Raw genomic sequence first — 20086 nt, 5'->3', positions numbered from 1 at the left:
GTGCGGCGATATGCGGGGAGGGGACTCGTCTCTGGAGCCCTGTCCCGTGAGGAGAGGAGCCATACAACGTCCGGCCAGTGGGGTCAGCTCTGCGGAGGAGTCGTGTCCCAGGGATCCACTGGACACGGAAGATTTAACCTCCCACTGGGTGGGATTTGGGACGGAAGCCCCTCCCCTTTCCCTTCCTTCCTAGCATTGACCAGCTGCGTTGAAATGATCCATGACACTTGGAACAGGATCTTGTATTAACTCCGCTGGCTGTTAATTGCACCGCGTGACCCCTGGTTTTTGTATGTGGGGGAAAGAGTAAATAACTAGTTCCGTCTTCACTTTTTCCAGCACCATTCATTAGTGTATAGACCTCTGTCACATCTCCACTGGAGTCTTCTTCTTTCTAGATAGATAAGATAGATAGAGGGGGTTTATGGGGATAGATAGATAGATAGATAGATAGATAGATTAGATAGAGGGGGTTTATGGAGATAGATAGATTAAATTAGATTAGATTCAGCTAAGTCCATAAATGGCTATTAGCCAGGATGGGTAAGAATGGTGTCCCTAGCCTCTGTTCGTCAGAGGATGGAGATGGATGGCAGGAGAGAGATCACTTGATCATTGCCTGTTAGGTTCACTCCCTCAGGGGCACCTGGCATTGGCCACTGTCGGTAGACAGATACTGGGCTAGATGGACCTTTGGTCTGACCCAGTACGGCCTTTCTTATGTTCTTATGTTCTTATGTTAATGACAATATTCCTCAAGGGCATTTGTAACTCAACTTTACGTGCTTCATCACTGTTTATATTTCCTGCCATGGTAGCGTCAGACCAATGATTCCTGCAAGAAGTTAGGGAGTATAGAACATGAAAGGATTTTATGCAGTGCTCTGGATGTTTAGTCAAATTCTAACTATTTCATCTACTCCGTTCTGAGCATAAATCGGTGCCTTTGACATAATGTTGACTGTTGGGGTTAATCCCTATATTTTCTTAAATTTAGCCATTTTAAGAGCCAAACACAGTATTTTGGTGATGGGCTTTGTGACTGGTCCAGTCTTTCACACAGTGATACCGGGCTGTGTCCTCGGGTCTCCAGCTGCTCGTTTGTAAATCCAGCCGGCCCCTGGGATTGTCTCGGGAGACAATGAATCTCCCCTTGCTGAATCGGTGTAGTGTGAACTCTTTCCTGTGTACTTCGCCCTGGAGACCCCGCTCCAGATGCTTCCCAGGAGCCTGAGTTTAACCCTGAGACATTACTAGCGAGGTGGAGTCAAAGGGCACCTGCAGGTTTTCTATGTGCAAATGAGCAGTTTGTGTAGGTACAGAGTTAAAAAATGATGTTTTCCAACCCTCAATGCCCTTTTTCAGGCGTGTCTCCAAGGCTGTGCTGTGCTGTTTTTTCATTGCTGCCTCCCTTGCTGGACGGGAGAAGGGGACTGAAGGGTTAAAATCCATATGCACTTTATATAACAACCTGGTACATGAATTGTACCAGCTCTTTTCCAGACTCAAAGTCCAGAGTTTGGTCAGGAGACCAGAGGCCTAGCAAATAGTGATTAGCTAAGAGAAAGCTGGGGTAAACAGATAACCGCCTTCGCTAAGATATGCTTGGTCAGTAGAAATGACAGATGTTGAAGCAATAACTAAATAATTATGTTTCATCTAATGTTTCAGATTGAACAAAGGATCCCTGTTCCTATTGTGTCAGTGTCTTCTGTAGGGAACGTTCTTTCCACAGATCCAACCTTGAGTTTATGAAAAGTTGGCACATGTCAGTATAAGATATGGCATCCTTCCAGCTCCCTTCCCAGGGACCAATGCCTGCCTTAAGACATAAAGGGGACAATCTTTATTGCCATATACTTTCACTGTTCCTTTGCTTTAACCCCTAGGAATGTACCTTTTGGACAATCAAAGGAGTTGCTCCATTCCTATGGACTCCAAATAAGAATTCAATATATATATATATATATATATATATATATATATATATATATATATATATATATATATATATATACTAATAATATTTTATCAAAGTATTAATTAAATGTTAACTTGCTAACTTGAGACCATGGGCGGAGACATTATGTAACCTTTTAACCATTGGCTAATGTGCTATCTTGTCTTGCTGCAAAACCTATCCCGGGGCGTGGAACTGCCTACCCCGTCACTTTCCCCCGCCCACGGAAAATCTATATATTCTATTGTAATCAATTGATTGACAGTGTCTCTGAGCCTAATAAGCCAGGTGACACTCCGCCAGCGCTGTGTGTAATAAACTCCTATGCTTGACCTCTACATGGTGTGGATTTATGTCCTTCGGGGACCCTGCACCCCACCCCCTCTCTCTGTCTCTCATGGATCCCCCCATTTTGTATTATTATTAAAAACAGAAAATAAATATTTGGGGGGTTATTTCTTTATTCATTTAACCAAGGATTTTTTTTCTCCTAGGAAAATGCTCCTTGTGCCAGAGAAGCCTGCATTGGTGGAAACATTATTCAAATAAACAGACAAAGAAACAAAAAACAAAGCAAGAAAACAAACAAATCGTGCATTCTAGTGCCAAAAGCTTAGAGATCAGTGTCTTTCTGCTGGAATGTGTCACTGACAGGGTGACACTGAGCGGAATCCCAGCACGGTGAAGTGAAGAGGGTCCTAGAGGGAACCGGAATGAACCAGGTTGAGGCTCTGTGGCCTGTGTTATGCAGGAGCTCAGACTAGTTTCTCATCCTGCTCCGTTCTGGCCTTTATGTCTCTGCATCAGTGACTGTCCAGGACACTGTGAGTGGGCTCAGAATTTGCCCCCGGCAGAGGAAAGAAAGAGGAAGGACCCCAAATAATTTTTTTCTCTCCTTTGTGGGAATTTGTGTAAACTCTTTGATCTTCAGTAAAATCAAAACAGGAGGAATAATAAGAATAAAAAGGGGTTGTTGTTGCTAGACCTCTTCCCAGAACTGATCTCATTTTCACTTACAGATCTTGGGCGCCTCTAACCCGCTTCACTAATTATTGCAGGGAGAGGTTTCTGTCTGAGCTCAGCCCGGCTTCCCCTCACTGTGCTTCCCCCGCACAGTGATACCGGGCGGTGTCCTCGGGCTTCAGGCCGGTCAGTTGCAGATACAGCAGGTTGTTGGAGTTGTCCCTGGAGATGGTGAATCGGCCTTTCACTGCATCAGAATAGTAGATATTTCGCCCTCTGTTGCCGATGAATGACACCCACTTCAGTCCCTGCCCGGGAACCTGCCGGACCCAGTGTATATTGTAGCTGCTGAAGGTGAAGCCGGAGGCTTTGCAGGAGAGGCGGAGAGAGTCTCCGGGCTTTTTCACATCCCCTCCGGACTCCACCAGCCCCTGGGGCCGGGCACCTAGGAAGAAAGACACAATAGAAATCACATAGAAAGAGCAACAGTATCACATTCACCTGGCTGTGCAAATTCCTCGGGAGACAAAAATACCTTCCAAAGCTGCAAAAATGAAAACTAAGTGGAGCCAAAGCCCCATTTTCCCGGGTGCTGGAGGTGAAGGTTCTCAGGGACTGGCTGGTCACTGCACAGATTCAGGGGGCTGCGGATTGTGTCTCCAGGTGCCAGGGGCGGCTCTAGACATTTCACGCCCCAAGCACGGCGGCATGCCGCGAGGGGCGCTCTGCTGGTCACCGGAGCCGCGGGACCAGCAGACCCTCTGCAGACATGCCTCCGAAGGCAGCCTGCCTGCGGCCCTCCAGGCGACCGGCAGAGCGCACCCCGCGGCATGCCCCCGAGCACGCGCTTGGTGTGCTGGGGCCTGGAGCCGCCCCTGGGTGAACCAGTGTTTGGCCCCGCACTCGCTGGCCCAAATAACTCTGATCATTCAGGCAAAGGGTTTGTGTCTCTCCTATAAGCAGCGGAATATGCAAATAAGGGTGAGAGTTTTCTGTTTAAATCTGTGCCTCCCTCTGCCCAGGCTGCACCCTAATGATTCCCAGCATTCTGTTCATTGTTTTGACCGCCACTGCACATTCAGTGGATGTTTTCAGAGAACTATCCACAATGACGCCAAGATCTCTTTCTTGAGTGGTAACAGCTAATCTAGACCCCATCATTGTATATGTACAGTTGAGATTATGTTTTCCAATGTGCATTACTTTGCATTTATCAACATTAAATTTCATCTGCTGTTTTGTTGCCCAGTCACCCAGGTTTTTATAGAATGTATTCTGAAGCATATAAGGGTTTATGGTGCCCAGCGTGTTACTCCCCCATCCCACTCACAAGGTGCCGGCCTCGGGATGTCTGCTGTGTGTGGCACTAGATTTGGCTAAAAAGCTGAGTAAAGTTTAATCATTTCAAGCGGAACACACTCCGGAACTTGTCTCCTGTGAGAGCCCAGCGCCCGGGCTGTCAGTGTCACAAACCAGCTGGGACTTCCCCTGCTCACCGCAACGGGAGGTTTTTGTCTGAGCTCAGCCCGGCTTCGCCTCACTGTGTCTTTCTCTGACACAGTAATAGCGGCCGGTGTCCTCGGGCTTCAGCCCGGTCAGTTGCAGGTAGATCAGCTTCTTGGAGCTGTCTGTAGAGGTGGTGAATCGCCCTTTCACGGGATTTCCGTAATGTGTAGTTGCTCCCTTAATTGCTGATACCCACTGCAGCCCCTGCCCGGGAGCCTGGCGGAGCCAGTGCATCCAGGCGCTGTCTATGCTGAACCCTGAGGTGGTGCAGGTCAGTCTGAGGGAGTCTCCGGGCTTTTTCACATCCCCGCCGGACTCCAGCAGCTGGACTTGTGACCGGACACCTGGAATAAACCCGCGTTAAAATCGTGTCAGTGCGAATTGCCAACAATCCATCCCGCTGACTCCCCTGCCCGTACAAGGGGAGAAAATACCTCCCAAAGCTGCTGCAATGAAAACTAGATGGAGCCCAAGACTCATTTTCCTGGTGTGGGAGGGGGAAGGTCTCTGGTGGATCAGTTGGCAACTGCACAGACACAGGGGGCTGCGGATTCTCTCTGGGTGCAGCCTGGGCAGAGATTTAAACTGGAAACTCTCACTTTTATTTGCATACGCCCCTCCTTATGGCAGATAAAACTCCTTCCAGTGAACCATTGAATGAGTGCCCTGGTCTGTTCATTCCCTCTGGGGCACCTGGCACTGGCCAGTGTGGGAAAACAGGACAGTGGGCTAGAGGACAATTGGTCTGACCCAGGCTGGCCCTTCTTATGATCTCACACCTTGGTCTGGGGGCCTAGTGCTGGGGAATAAAAGGATTGGGAAAGGTTTGAACTCAGCAAAGGTTTAACAGACTCTCACCCTTTGGTGTTGCCCCAGCAGCTAAGTGGCCTATGCTCGGTCTACAGGCCCAGCCCTGACACCTCTGAAGCGGACACGACTCTCCTCTTCGCAGTCAGGGAAGGACTTTAATCGCTGCCAGGGTTTCTGCGCTCTCACCTCTCCACATTTACAGGGACAGGCAAGAACCGATATCTGACAGGTGTTTGTTGGTGTTCAGTTCACAAAAAAACAAACAAACAAACAAAAAACGTTGAGAAACCATCAGTTCACTGATTGCCCCGCTCCTCCCCAGACATCCCTTTCTGATTTTCTGATATTGGTTTTGAAAGCGCGGGTTTCATAGTTTCACTGGGTGTACAGTGTTCTGTTCTTGTCATGGCTGGGGGCATCAGCCCGAGAGCAGATGTATCGAAAGGAGAATGAGGACCCCATGCGAGCAGCCACCAGACAGGGCCACCAGCCCTGCGCTCTCTCCTCCTAATTCCCTCTGACACCTCCCCTCCTGGGCGCTGCTTCTCTCGGCACGATCCCAATACGCCCTGAACGGACCCCGACTAGCCCACTGCCGTCAACACCAACACTTGGTACTTCCCTGGAATTAAGGGCTGCCAGTTGAGACCTTTATCTCCACGGTCACTGTATTAAATTGCTGGACCTACATTGCAGGCTGGACCTTTAGCTCCGCCCTCGGACAGCAGCAGAGATTCTGGACTGTGATTGTCAATCGTGAGGTGGGATCCCTTATCCATGAGGCCCCTTTGAAAATCCCAACCCCGCCTCATGGATAAGGGATCCCACCTCACGATTGACAATTTATTATTTCTCTTGAGACTCTAGGAGAGGGGGGTCAGACTGTCTTTTACTGGAGGGGTGTGGTGGGCCCTGCTCAGTGCGGTGGGATCCTGAGTGTATTTTGTATAATAATAATAATAATAATAATTAATAGATCCCCTGGAAGAGCACAATTCCATAGACTCAATTTTAGGGCCTGTTTCTGTCCACATTACTTGGTGATGGAGGATTCTCAGATCCTGGCAGAGTTGTGCTGCATAATGGGTCAAATTATTTGTTCGTTTTCGATAAAAGAAAGGAAGGAATATTCATAAGATAGGGTGAATCTCAGCTCCGCAGCTCCGGCGCTGGGAGAGAGTTGGGACTGATTCCCCTTCCCAGCAGCGACCGGCTCCACTCAACTGTGCGGTGCCCAGAGGGGAATGTTCCCCCGCAGGTTTAGCCATATGGAGAAGGGGCCAATTGCTTCGCTCCCTGGAGATCCCCCGTTAACTCCAGTGCGAGGCGAGCAGCGCTCTGCTCTGAACTGGGGTGGGGGACGTAGTCAGGACATCAAAGAGTTAATCCGCGATGTCAGAGTTTTCGGTCCTGATCTGATGGCCCTTCCCCCTCTTGAGCCGAAGACAGGAGAGTTTTGCTTGTATCATGGCTGCCCCCAAGCGGCAGGCGTGGGAAGTTCCGCAGCTCTGTTTTTTGTACGAGCATCCACAGGTTCACTCTCAGGGTATATGTAGCACAGTGATCCTGGGCGGTGTCCTCGGGCTTCACGCCGGTCAGTTGCAGATACAGCAGGTTTATCCCTGGAGATGATGACTCTCCCTTGAGCAGCCGGGGAGTACCAGTGGCTTGATCCATCCGTCCAGGGCCAGGTCTAGGTTTTTTGCTGCCCCAAGCAAAAGAAAGATGTTGGCTGCCCCCCACGCCCCAGTCCTGGGCTCTCCCCTGCACTCCCCTGCTGCCCCATCCCTGGGGTCTCCCACCCACACCCCCATGCCACCCCAGCGCTGGGCTTCCCCCTTTTCTTCACCAGTGCCCTCCCCCCACCCCGGTCACCCCAGCCCTGGGCTCTCCCCCCAACCTGCACCCTCCTGCTGTCCCAGCCCTGGGTCACTGGTAACTCGCTCCCAGGGTGGGTCATTCAGCAGGAATTTTGGATGTTCACAGAACACAGACAGGACTGGTTCCCATGTGGTTACAGAGCTGCAGTAAAGTGGAACAATTTTGAGCTTGTGTGATTGGAGGATATCTGGATGCATATTATAAGACTGTCCTCCATAAATGAGGAAAAGTTGAGGTGCCTTTATTATTCTTTCGTTCCACTCTTTGTTTCTATGGGGAATTTGCCAATGTAATATCACTGTCTTCCTTTTAAACAAATAATTGTTTTTTAAAAAGGCAATGGCTGTTGAAAATAGCAATTCCAGTCCTAAAAACCACTGGGAAGCATTTCTTGCTCAATTGTATTATACTTTTTCTACCACAAGTTACAGTAGGTCAGTATATTTGATTTGGGAGAAATGAAGTAACAGGTTCCCAAATTGAGCTTGAGCACTACTGACTTTTGAGGTGTTCAAATCTGGAAGTTGGGTGCTAGATTCCCTTTCTGAATATTAGCTAAATCTGGAAAGGAAAAGTCAATTTCTGCTTCCATGGCTCAGAAGTGGAAATCCTCCTACGTGCCTGGTACTGTATCTAAAGCTGCCCAGGTACAGTAGAGCCTCCCCTCCCTTACTTTTCATTTTAAATTCTAGTGGGATCCACATACCTCCCTTGCTAGGCTTCAGATAGAGAGGGGCACTGTCCATTTAGTCCACCCAATTCCTTCTTGGGGGCTGCAAGGTGGGGTCACATCAGAATCCCTAATCCAGTCTGGGGAAGTCTGCTGAAGGGGATATCTGGGGCAAAACCTACTGCTTGGGCACAGTTGTTCCCCGTTCACAGTGCCACCCCTTTCAACTCACAGCAAGCTGCAGCATGGCTCAGCTACCTCCCTCCCTCTCCCTCCCTTTCTTGTTGACAGCTGCCAGGGTATTGCTGGAAATGTAGTTCTTTCCCTGCTCCAAGGCTGGCTCTATAGGCAAGGAACTACAGCTCCCAGGGCCCCCTGTTGGTTCTCAGCTCCCTTGCTGGATCCCCAGCTGCCCCATGGCTCTGCTTCTGCAGGGTAGTGAGAGGGGAGGAAGTGAGTTTAAACAAAGGGGGGGGGGAATGGCCAGAATGATGCCCCCTGCAAATGTGCTGCTCCAAGCACCTGCTTGTTTTGCTGGTGCCTAGAGCTGGCCCTGCATCAGTCTTTATCTCAGCCATCCAGTCCAGCCCCTTCCCAGGAGGCTGTCAGTTCTGCCATTTAACCAGGAGAACAAAATACCTTCCAAAGCTGCTACAGTGAAAACAATTGCGATCCAAAGTCTCATTTTCCCAGTTTTCAGAGGGGAAACTACTCAGGGGACTGGCTGGCAACTGCACAGACCCAGGAGCTGCGGATTGTGTCTCCAGGAGCAGCCTGGGCAGAAAGAGGCACAGATTTAAACAGGAAACTGTCACTCCTATTGGCATATTCACCCCACCCCCAATAATGCACACAAACTCCTTCCCCTAATTATGTGAATGTCTTGTTCCAGGGCTCAGAGAGGAGTCACATCCTCCCTTCCTGTGTGTCTGTGCAGTGCCCAGCCCCAGGCTGGTGGAGTATAAAGAGGCAGCTGCTGGGTGTGAACCCAATTTCCCTGTTATGAATTTAGGGTCTGATTGGCATCAAATTATACAGTCTTGGGGAACAGGTCTCCGGAGCCACTGCCCATGAGAACAGCAGGTCAGTGACTGGGGGGGGGGGGTCGGGTCACAGAGTTGCATTAGGCTGGGATACCCGCTGGAGAGTTAAAATTCCCTTGTATGGTGAACACTGTGTGTCTGGGAGTCTTTCTTTAGGTGAGGATGCTGGCAGAGCTGAAGGGAGATAATTATTAAAAATCGAGATTTATATTGGTGAGCATGGGGCAGGGCAGCCCCCGACTCGCTGGAGGGCGGGGTACTAAAGAAGAAGATATAAGGTTATTGGGGTTAAGGGACATTTATTATCCACCTCCCTGCACCTCAAACTACTGACATTGTTGTAAAAACTGGAACAGGGACAATGAGGCAGAATCAGACATGGGGGAAGAAAGTGAACTGTGATACTAGACTGGTGATCCCCGGGTGGGAGGGAGAGGAAATGAGGGGAGGATTTGGGGAGGGGAGAAGTTACTTTCATTTGGGGCATGGTGTAGTCTCATTTGGGTGGCTGATTCCCAGAAACAAAGCAGGGAGGTCTCAGCTCCCCCGTTCCCCTCCCCCCCAGCCAGAAGTGTCCCTCTACGATCCCTTTATTGTTTTTGAAAGCCTGGGTGTCACCGGTTTACTCTGTCAAATATTTCCTGATTGTATGGCCGGGCGATGGTGAACCACCCCAGGTCAGATGAACTCACAAGGAAAATGAGAAGCCTGGAGCAGCAGACACCAGGAAACGCCTGAAGCCTTGGAATTTCTGATCCTGGTACCCCCTCAATTCTCATCTATGGGTATCTGCTACTACCTGCGTCACAGCCTCTCCCTGAGCGATTCCAGCCAACCTCGAGGCAATGCATCCCAGCTGGGCATCAGCACAATCCCTGGGTTATTGGTGCACATAAAGTCTGAGGGTTGGGGGGCTTCTCTCCCTGGTCGCTATATTCAATTTGGGAAATCTATTGTGGGTTGGCTCCTTAGCTCCCCTCATTGAGGTCAGGAATGCCGGAATGCCATCTTCAGAATCCCAGCCCTGTCCCGTTCCAGGGGGAGCGGAGCGGGCTGGGTCCAGGAACTAAGTGATCCCTGCACCACAGGCTGAGCTGGGCCTGTTGCCGCCATGGGTGACACTGCAAGGGAAGGAAAGGGTTAACACCTGCTAGCAGGTTCTCATTACCCTATGCCCGGCCTCACTGCTGTGCCTCGCCTGGAGCTGTTTGTGCATCTGCTGCCCTCGTGTGGCGAGCGGGGAAAGGGGGATTCCGCAGCCTGGGTTTTTGTATTACCACAAGTAGGTTTGTAAAAAAAACAGGAGTATTTGTGGCATCTTAAAGACTAACAAATTTATTTTAGCATGAGCTTTCGTGAGCTAAAGCTCACTTCTTCGGATGCATAGAATGGAACACACAGACAGGAGATATTTATACGTACAGAGAACATGAAACGGTGGAAGTACGCATACCAACAGGCAGAGTCTAATCAATTGAGATGAGCTATCGTTAGCAGGAGGGAAAAAAACTTTTTGAAGTGATAATTAAGATGGCCCATAGAAGGTGTGAGGAGAACTTAGCATAGGGAAATAGATTCAATTGGTGTAATGACCCAACCATTCCCAGTCTTTGTTTAGACCACAGTTAATAGTATCTAGTTTGCATATTAATTCAAGTTCAGCAGTCTCTCTTTGGAGTCTGTTTTTGAAGATTTTTGTTGCAAAACTGCCACCTTCAAGTCTGTCACTGAGTGGTTAGAAAGGTTGAAGTGTTCTCCCACTGGTTTTTGAATGTTATGATTCCTGATGTCAGATTTGTGTCCATTTATTCTTTTGCGTAGAGACTGTCCGGTTTGGCCAATGTACATGGCAGAGGGGCATTGCTGGCACATGATGGCATATATCACGTTGGTAGATGTGCAGGTGAACGAGCCCCTGATGGTGTGGCTGATGTGATTAGGTCCTGTGATGGTGTCACTTGAATGGATATGTGGACAGAGCTGGCATCGGGCTTTATTGCAAGGATAGGTTCCTGGGTTAGTGTTTATGTTGTATGGTGTGCGGTTGCTGGTGAGTATTTGCTTCAGGTTGGGAGGCTGTCTATAAGCGAGGACTGGCCTGTCTCCCAAGATCTGTGAGAGTGAGGGATCATCTTTCAGGATAGGTTGTAAATCTTTGAGGATGCGCTGGAGAGGTTTTAGTTGGGGGCTGTAGGTGATGGCTAGTGGTGTTCTGTTATTTTCTTTTTTAGGCCTGTCCTGTAGTAGGTGGCTTCTGGGTACTCTTCTGGCTCTGTCAATCTGTGTTTTCACGTCAGCAGGTGGGTATTGTAGGTTTAAGAATGCTTGATAGAGATCTTGTAGGTGTTTATCTCTGTCCGAGGGATTGGAGGAAATACGGTTGTATCTTAGAGCTTGGCTGTAGACAATGGATCGTGTGGTGTGTCCGGGATGGAAGCTGCAGGCATGTAAGTAAGTATAGCGGTCAGTGGGTTTCCGGTATAGGGTGGTATTTATGTGACCATCGTTTATTAGCACAGTAGTGTCTAGGAAATGGACCGCTTGTGTGGATTGGTCTAGGCTGAGGTTGATGGTGGGATGGAAATTGTTAAAATCTCGGTGGAATTCCTCGAGGGCTTCTTTTCCATGAGTCCAGATGATGAAGATGTCATCAATGTAGCGCAAGTAGAGTAGGGGTGTTAGGGAACGAGAGTTAAGGAAGCGTTGTTCTAAGTCAGCCATAAAGATGTTGGCATACTGAGGGGCCATGCGCGTACCCATAGCAGTGCCACTGTGTCTCTCGCACAGTAATACCGGGCGGTGTCCTCGGCTCTCAGGCCGGTCATCTGCAGGTACACCAGGCTGTTGGAATTATCCCTGGAGATGGTGAATCGCCCTTTAACGGAGTCTGCATAGCGTGTGGTGCTACCATCCTGGTTAATATCAGAGACCCACTCCAGCCCCTTCCCGGGAGCCTGGTGGACCCAGCTCATCCAGTAGCTGCTGAAGGTGAACCCGGAGGCTTTGCAGGAGAGGCGGAGAGAGTCTCCGGGCTTTTTCACATCCCCTCCGGACTCCACCAGCTGCACCTGGGACCGGACACCTGCGAATATACAGACACTTAGACAACAGATGTAAAACAATAAATCTTTTGATTCTGTAATGTGTTCACGGGTAGGAAAATACCTTCCCAGGCTGCTACAGTGAAAACTAAATGGACCCAAAGATTCATTTTCTCTGGTCTGACAGGGGCAAGTTCTATGGGAGAGTCTCTGCGAACAGCCCAGACCCAGGGTGCTGCGGATTGTCTCCCTGGGTGCAGCCTGGGAAGGGAGAGAGACAGATTTATACAGAAGCAGCAAATAATCCTGTGGCACCTTATAGACTAACAGACGTTTTGCAGCATGAGCTTTCGTGGGTGAATACCCACTTCTTCGGATGCAAGCAGTGGAAATTATACAATTTATACAGGAACCTGTCACCCCTATTTGCATATTCTCCTCTCTATAGGAGGCTGAGATTCATTATATGCCCTAGGGCAGAGAGAGGGATTCACATGATCTTTCATCCGTGCGTGCAGCGCCCAGCACAGTGCGCTGGGATCCTGTTTATACATTTGGATAAAAAAAGAATGAACCAGATGCCCGCAGTGAAGACAATTTCCCTGACACGACCTCAGGGCCCGATTGCTGTCAGTTTCGGTGGGGGAGGGGAGGAGACTCAGCACTGGAGCCCCCGCCCAGGCGGAGTGGGGCTGTGGTACGGCGGGTCAGTGGGGTCAGTGCCAGGGGAGGGGTCGAGTCACAGGGTTCCATTGGGCTGGGACACACCTGGAGACAGAATAACGCCCCCGGTGCTGGGAAATAGCTATGACTGAGGCCCCGCCCAGCACCTTTCCCAGAAGCAGCGGCTCCACTGACCCGGGCTCTGCCTGGTAGGAAATATTTCCTGGTAGCTTTAACCACCTGGGACAATCGCGGTTCGCTTCACCCCCTGGAGCTCCCTCGGGAATTGCAAGGAGCGGAGCGGTTGGAGTGAGGCAGGCAGCGCTCTGCTCTTTATTGATGCTTTCTGCTCTCCCTCCCTCGGCTGTAAAACACTGGTTACTCCATGGAAGTGACTGGATTTTCACACAGTGTAAAACTTTCACTTATGCAGGATAAAATGACAAGAGCCGTTATAATATTCCCTGGGATTCCTCATCCCCTACTCAGAGAAGATGAAATTTCCTAGTTTTTACTTTAAACCTGACCAAGAACCTAACCCTGCCCTTGTGCCTAGCCCTAAGTGTATCCTCATCAAATCCGGACACAATGTTTACTTAAAGGCTAATTCTCACCCTAACCCACAAAATTATGATTTAACCCAAAAGCCCAATGAGCCGGGTTGGTCACAGAACCCCCTTTGGAAACTGCCAACTGATGTGCCAAGACTACTTCTGCCCCTGCTTTCCTGCCCTGGCAGCTTGGGACTTCAGTGCCCTGCCTGGTTTGAACCAGACCCACTAGCCTGCTGCAAACCCAGACCCAGCTCTGAACCACATCCCCTAACAGCTGTAGGATTAAACTGAAAGCAGCTCACAGAGCTGTTCCTGTCTTTAACACTCAGATGCCCAACTCCCAATGGGGTCCAAACCTAAATAAATCCGTTTTATTCATAGATTGTTCTCCTTCTGTAACACTGATAGAGAGATATGCACAGCTGTTTTCCCCACCCCCCCATTAATACACACTCTGGGTTAATCAATAAGTAAAAAGTTATTTTATTAAATACAGAAGGTAGGATTTAAGTGGTTCCAAGTAGTAACAGACAGAACAAAGTGAATTACCAAGTAAAATAAAATAAAACACACAAATCTAAGCCTAATACAGTAATACAACTGAATACAGATAAAATCTCACCCTGAGAGATGTTTCAATAAATCTCTTTCACAGACTGGACACCTTCCTAGTCTGGGCACAATCCTTTCCCCTGGCACAGCCCTTGTTCAAGCACAGGTGGTAGCAAGGGGATGTCTCATGATGGCTGCTCCCTTTGTTCTGTTCCACCCATTTATATATCTTTTGCATAAAGCGGGAATCCTTTGTCCCACCCCCTCCTTCTCAATGGAAAAGCACCAGGTTAAAGATGGATTTCAGTTCAGGTGACATGATCACATGTCACTGTAAGACTTCATTACCTACTTGCCAGCACACACGTATACAGGGAGACTTACAGGTAAAACACACCCCTCTGCAGACAATTGTCCTGGTTAATGGGAGTCATCAAGATTCCAAACCATCATTAATGGCCCACATTTTGCATAATTACAATAGGCCTTCAGAGTTATATTTCATATTTCTAGTTTCAGATACAAGAGTGGTACATTTATACAAATAGGATGACCACACTCAGTAGATTATAAACTTTGTAATGATACCTTACAAGAGACCTTTTGCATGAAGCATATTCCAGTTACATTATGTTTAAACTCATTAGCATATTTCCATAAAATCATATAGAGTGCCACTTCACACCCAACTTTAACCCTGGTTCTAATAATAACTCTATCTGCAAACTTTACCCTTACTGTAACACTGACTCAGACATTAAAGTGAATCTGGGCCCTAATACTTACATTTACCCATACTGAACCATTCCCTTACCCCTACCATAAAGTTAACCCCAATTCTACCTTTAAACCTAACCCTAACCTTAACCCCAATCATACCCTTATCTCTAACCTTAACCCTAACCCAAACCCTAACCCTAATCATACCTTTGTATATAACCTTAACCCTATCACTAATCCTAACCTTAAACCAAATCATACCCTTATCTCTAACCTTAATCCTATCCCTAACCCTAACATTAACCCTAATCATATCCTTATCTCTAACCCTAACCTCAATCCTAATCATACCCATATGACTAACCTTAATGCTATCTGTAACCCTAAATTTAGGCATAACCCTAACCACAACACTCTGATTTATTCTATTTTATGAACATATATTTTAACAAGGCTGAATTTTCCACTTCTGAAATTTGGCTCAGTGAACTCTAATTGCTGGGAGGTGTGTGTGTGTTTTACCCACTAGAAGCCCCAAGCGTTGGATTAATTGCTACATTCTGCACAGGGGCAGCCACATGGCACGAAAGTTAAGCTTGGAATTGCAAGACCATTAGAGAATAAATTCTGTATAGCAGTGGTCTCCAAAGTGGAGTGCTCAAGAGGATCCTTGGGAGTGTGCAGCGCAGCCAGAGGAGCGCTTTTTTTTGCTGCATCAGTTCAGGCGGGAGTCCGAGTGGCTTTTTTTTTTGGCTTTGGCAAAAATGGTAGAGCCAGCGTGGTAGGGGGTGCATATTCAACATTTGTTTACTGATAGAGGTGCGCAATCAAAAAAGTTTGGAGACCACTGTTGTAGAGATAGTGAGGGAGCTGCGTATTCTTGTCACTCTGGTGAGAGGAAGAACAATTGTGATCTGCTAAAATTACTGTCTATTTTCTGTAAAACATCCAATTTTCTGGTAAGAGCAATGGATGCGAGAATGAGGCTGTTATTAAAGGAGAGTAAATAGGGTGCCTAATTTTGTGTAGGTTCTCAGATTTAATCTCCTCACATATTACAGACTTTGGGCATCCCGAAAGGAGAACACCCACTCAGAGGGAAGGTTTTTCTGTGAGCTTCTGCCAATGGGTTCGGTCACAGAGACCCCTTTGGCACTGTCACCTGATGTGCTGAAATTACCTTTGAGCCTGTTTTCCCTGCCAGCTAGGGACTCCAGAACCCTGCTTTGTTGAGGCAGACACACTAGCCTGCTGCAGCACAGACCCAGGATCTGGGCCACACCCCCAAAGCCTGCAGACTTTAACTAAAATCAGCTCAGCAGCTTACTTGTCTCCAGCACCCAGACACCCAGTTCCCAATGGGATCCAAACCCCAAATAAATCCATTTTATTCTGTATAAAGCTTATACAGGGTAAATTAGTGAATTGTTCACTCTCTATATGACTGATGGAGAGATATGCACAGCTGTTTGCTCCCCCAATCACTTACTCTGAGTTTATTAATAAACAAAAGTAATTTTATTAAGTGTAAAAAGTAGGATTTAGGTGCTTTCAAGTAATAACAACTAGCCCAAGCCTAATATATTAAGAAACTGATTACAGGTAATATCTCATCTGCAAAGATATTCCAATAAACTACTTTCACAGATTAGACTCCTTCCTAGTCTGGGCCCAATCCTTTCTCCTGCTACAGTCTTTGTTAGATCCAGCAGACATCTCAGGTGATAAACAGGGGTTTTCTCATGACTGGCAGCCTCCTTTTCCTTCTCTACCACTTTTATAGCTTTGGCACAAGGTGGGAATCTTTTGTCTGTGCTTGTCCCCACTGCGGCCTCATCAGTGGAAAAGTACAAGGATTCAGATGGATTCCAGTATAATGTTACATGGTCACATGTCACTGTAAGACCTCAGTCTCCATACTTCCTGGGTTGGCCCACAGTACACAGGAAGGTTTGCAGGTAAATAAACCATTTACAACCAATTGTCCTAGTCAGTGGGAGCCATCAAGTTTCTAAACCACCATTAATGGCCCACATTTTGCACAATTACAATAGGACCTCAGAGTTATACTTCATATTTCTAGATTCAGATACAAACATGATACATGAACACAATAGGATGAATATATTCAGTAGGTTACCTTTGTTATGATGCCTTACAAGAGACCTTTGGCATAAAGCATATTCCAGTTACATCATATTCACACTCATAAGCATATTTCCATAAAACATATGGAGTGCAACATCACACTTCTACTACAGTTAGTCTCTCACAGTAATACCAGGAGATGTCCTCATGTCTCAGTCTGTTCATGTATCAATACAACAGGTCTCCGTGGTTGTCCCTGGAGATGGTAAATTGTCCTTTTACTGAACTGGAGTTATCTGTGCTGCTTCTAGATCTGTCTATGATGCAGACCCATTCCAATCCCCTTCCAGAGCATCCCACCCAGCCAGGACCTGCTGAAGGCGAACCCGGAGGCTTTGCAAGAGAAGGGGAGAGAATCTCTGAGCTTTTTCACATCCCCTCCAGACTCTGCCAGCTGGACCTTTCTCCGGGCACCTGCAAATCAACACATGATATGAATCAGGAGATTCTTGACTAAGGCATCTCAGGCGTCTCCACTATTCTGGGAGAGAAAATCTTCTCTGAGTGCGGCGAGATTGTGGAGGAGATGGAACCAAAACATCATTTATCTGCCTGGGCCGGGAGTTCTCAGAGGATTTCCTTTTTCACTGCCCAGACCCAGAAGACTCGGGCTTCTCAATTCCAGAGCTGCAGGGTCTGGGGAATGGCAGCAGGGGTGGCAGCAGGGGTGGCTCTAGGGATTTTGCCGCCCCAAGCATGGCAGGCAGGCTGCCTTCGGTGGCTTACCTGCGGAGGTCCGAAGCCACGGGATCAGTGGACTTTCCACAGGCAAGATGCTGAAGGCAGCCTGCCTGCCGCCCCAAGCACGCGCTTGGCGTGCTGGGGCCTGGAGCCGCCCCTGAATGGCAGGGTTTAAGCAGGGAGCCGAGTATCTTTATTTGCATATCCTGCAGTTAGTAAAGGGCTGAGAAACCCAGCCCCTAATGGACTTGAAATTCCAAGATTTGAGCTCAGAAATGACAATGACATTTCCAGAGACTTTGGCAAAGGTTGTGTCAGGATTCCTTCCCCACTCTGAACTCTGGGGTACAGATGTGGGGACATGCATGAAAGACCCCCTAAGCTTATTTCTACCAGCTTTGGTTAAAAATTTCCCCAAGGCACAAATTCCTTCCTTGCCTTAGTATTGCTGCCACTACCAAGTGATTTAGACAAAGAATGAGGGGAAGGACCACTTGGAGTCCTATTCCCCCCAAAATCTTCCCCCAAGCCCTGCACCCGTCCTTTCCTGGGGAAGGCTTGAGAATAATATCCTCACCAATTGGTACAGGTGAACACAGACCCAAACCCTTGGATGTTAAGAACAATGAAAAATCAATCAGGTTCTTAAAACAAGAATTTTAATTAAAGAAAAGGTAAAAGAATCACCTCTGCCACCAGGGTTATCTGATCTTCTTAACCCTTTACACGTAAAAGAGGAATTAACCCTTTACAGGGTAAAGAGCGATTTTATGCTACCCTTAGCTGTATGTTTATGACAGGCTGTATGACTTTATCCTTAATATTCTGCCTGATACTTAATCAGAGAGTCAACATTGTCCTTAACAGAAAACTTGAGGGCCACTATCAAATTTCCCTCCTCTGCACATAGGCCAAGTTTTCAAAAAATATTATAATTCTATCAAATTGTGTTCGATTTTTTGAGATGCCTTAGAAGGAGCTTCATTTTCAAAGTTTGGGTACTCAGCACATTCTGTCAGGAAAGTCCCATTTAAGAATTCCAAGATGGTCACCCAAAATGTGAGAGATTTAAAACCACTTAAGAAAACATTACCTATTTTAGGATGAGGGAAGACAGGGAGAGAGAGAAATATTTAATTTTACAGCATTGAATGGGAACTTTTTTTGGAGCCAATTTTAAAAGGCACGAAGGGCAGCTAGACAGCCACTTTTTGTACAAGATTTGTTGCAAATATATAACAGTGGTTGCAGCGATGATCTCTATGGTCATATTTTAATCAGATAATGTCAGACCAACAACAATGAATCATCAATAAGCAAGAAGGCATAAATGAGAACCCTTACCACTTATTGATAAGCAGTTATCAGCTATTGATTATCGATAGAAAATCAACCACAAGACTGTAATTCTGAAAATAGAAAGAGAGAGAGGCTCCCTGCTTATAATTTGGGAATGGGTATTGAAGCATGAGGCTCCCTGGCAAAGGCATCCTTTACTCAAATGTCAATGAAATCTAGAGAGCAGGCTAGAAGATATTGTCTCTTATAAGGAGGGGGATATGCACATAGGGGTTACAATTTCCTACTTAAATCTCCCCCTCTCTCTCCTTCTGCCCAGGAGGCACCCAGAGAACAAAATGTGAGTACAAAACATGATTGCTGGACCCAGACTAGAAGAAGGCTAGTCTGTAAAAGAAGCTTATTGGAACTCTCTGAGGGTGAGATTTCATCTGTAATCACTTTCTTACTGTGTTAGGCTTAGACTTGTGTGTTTTATTTTATTTTGCTTGGTAATTCACTTTGTTCTCTCTGTTATTACTTGGAGCCACTTAAATCCTACTTTTTATATTTAATAAAATCACTTTTAACTTATTAATTAACCCAGAGTATGTATTAATACGGGGGGGGGGGGCAAACAGCTGTGCATATCTCTCTCTCTCAGTGTTATAGAGTGTGAACAATTTATGAGTTTACCCTGCATAAGCTTTATACTGGGTCAAATGTGTTTATTTGGGGTTTGAGCCCCATTGGGAGCTGGGTGTCTGGGTGCTGGAGACAGCAGCACTTCTTAAGCTGTTTTCAGTTAAGCCTGCAGCTTTTGGGGGACGTGGTTCAGACCTGGGTCTGTGTTCGTAGCAGGCTGGTGTGTCTGGCACAAACAGGTAGGGCACTGATGTCCCAAGCTGCCAGGGAAAAGAGGCTCAGATATAGTCTCAGCACATCAGGTGGCAGTTCCAAAGGGGATTTCTGCAATTCAACCCATCACAGAGGGGACTTAATCATCAGCAGCTCATTTTCCTTCTTGAAGACACTAGCACTGAACACCAGGACTTACTTTAAAATACAAATGCCTTAAACATCTGAAGCTCCCCTAGAGTAAACTGGCAAACGTAACCACAGATGAATCATCAAATTTAACTGGGAAAAACGTAGGACTTTTAAAAAGAATTCAGGACAAAGTAAAAGAAGATGACCCTGATAAAGAGGTGATTTTTCTGCATTGTATTCTGCAAAAATGTCCTGGACATGGATCATGTTGTTTGCACAGTAGTGGAAATAGTGAGCTTCATAAGAGCGAGGGAACTTAATCATTGGCAGTTCATTTCCCTTCTTGAAGACACTGATGTTGAACACCAGGACTTACTTTATCATACAAATGTTCACTGACTTAGCCTAGGAAAGGTAATGCAGTGAGTGTGGGAGCTCAGAAATTAATTTAGCACTTTTCTGGAGATGCAGGGGAAAGAAAATGATTTCCCTGAATTAAAGAATTCAAACTGGGTGTGCAACCTCTCTTTGGGTGTGGATATCTTGGCACATTTAAATGAACTTAATGTAAACCTGCAAGGAAAGAATGTATTTGTACACAATTTATATTCTCACATGACAGCTTT

Source organism: Mauremys reevesii, linkage group 13 (assembly GCF_016161935.1).
Source record: "Mauremys reevesii isolate NIE-2019 linkage group 13, ASM1616193v1, whole genome shotgun sequence".
NCBI classification, from domain to species: Eukaryota; Metazoa; Chordata; order Testudines; family Geoemydidae; genus Mauremys; species Mauremys reevesii.
Note: the sequence above shows the minus strand (reverse complement) of the source record.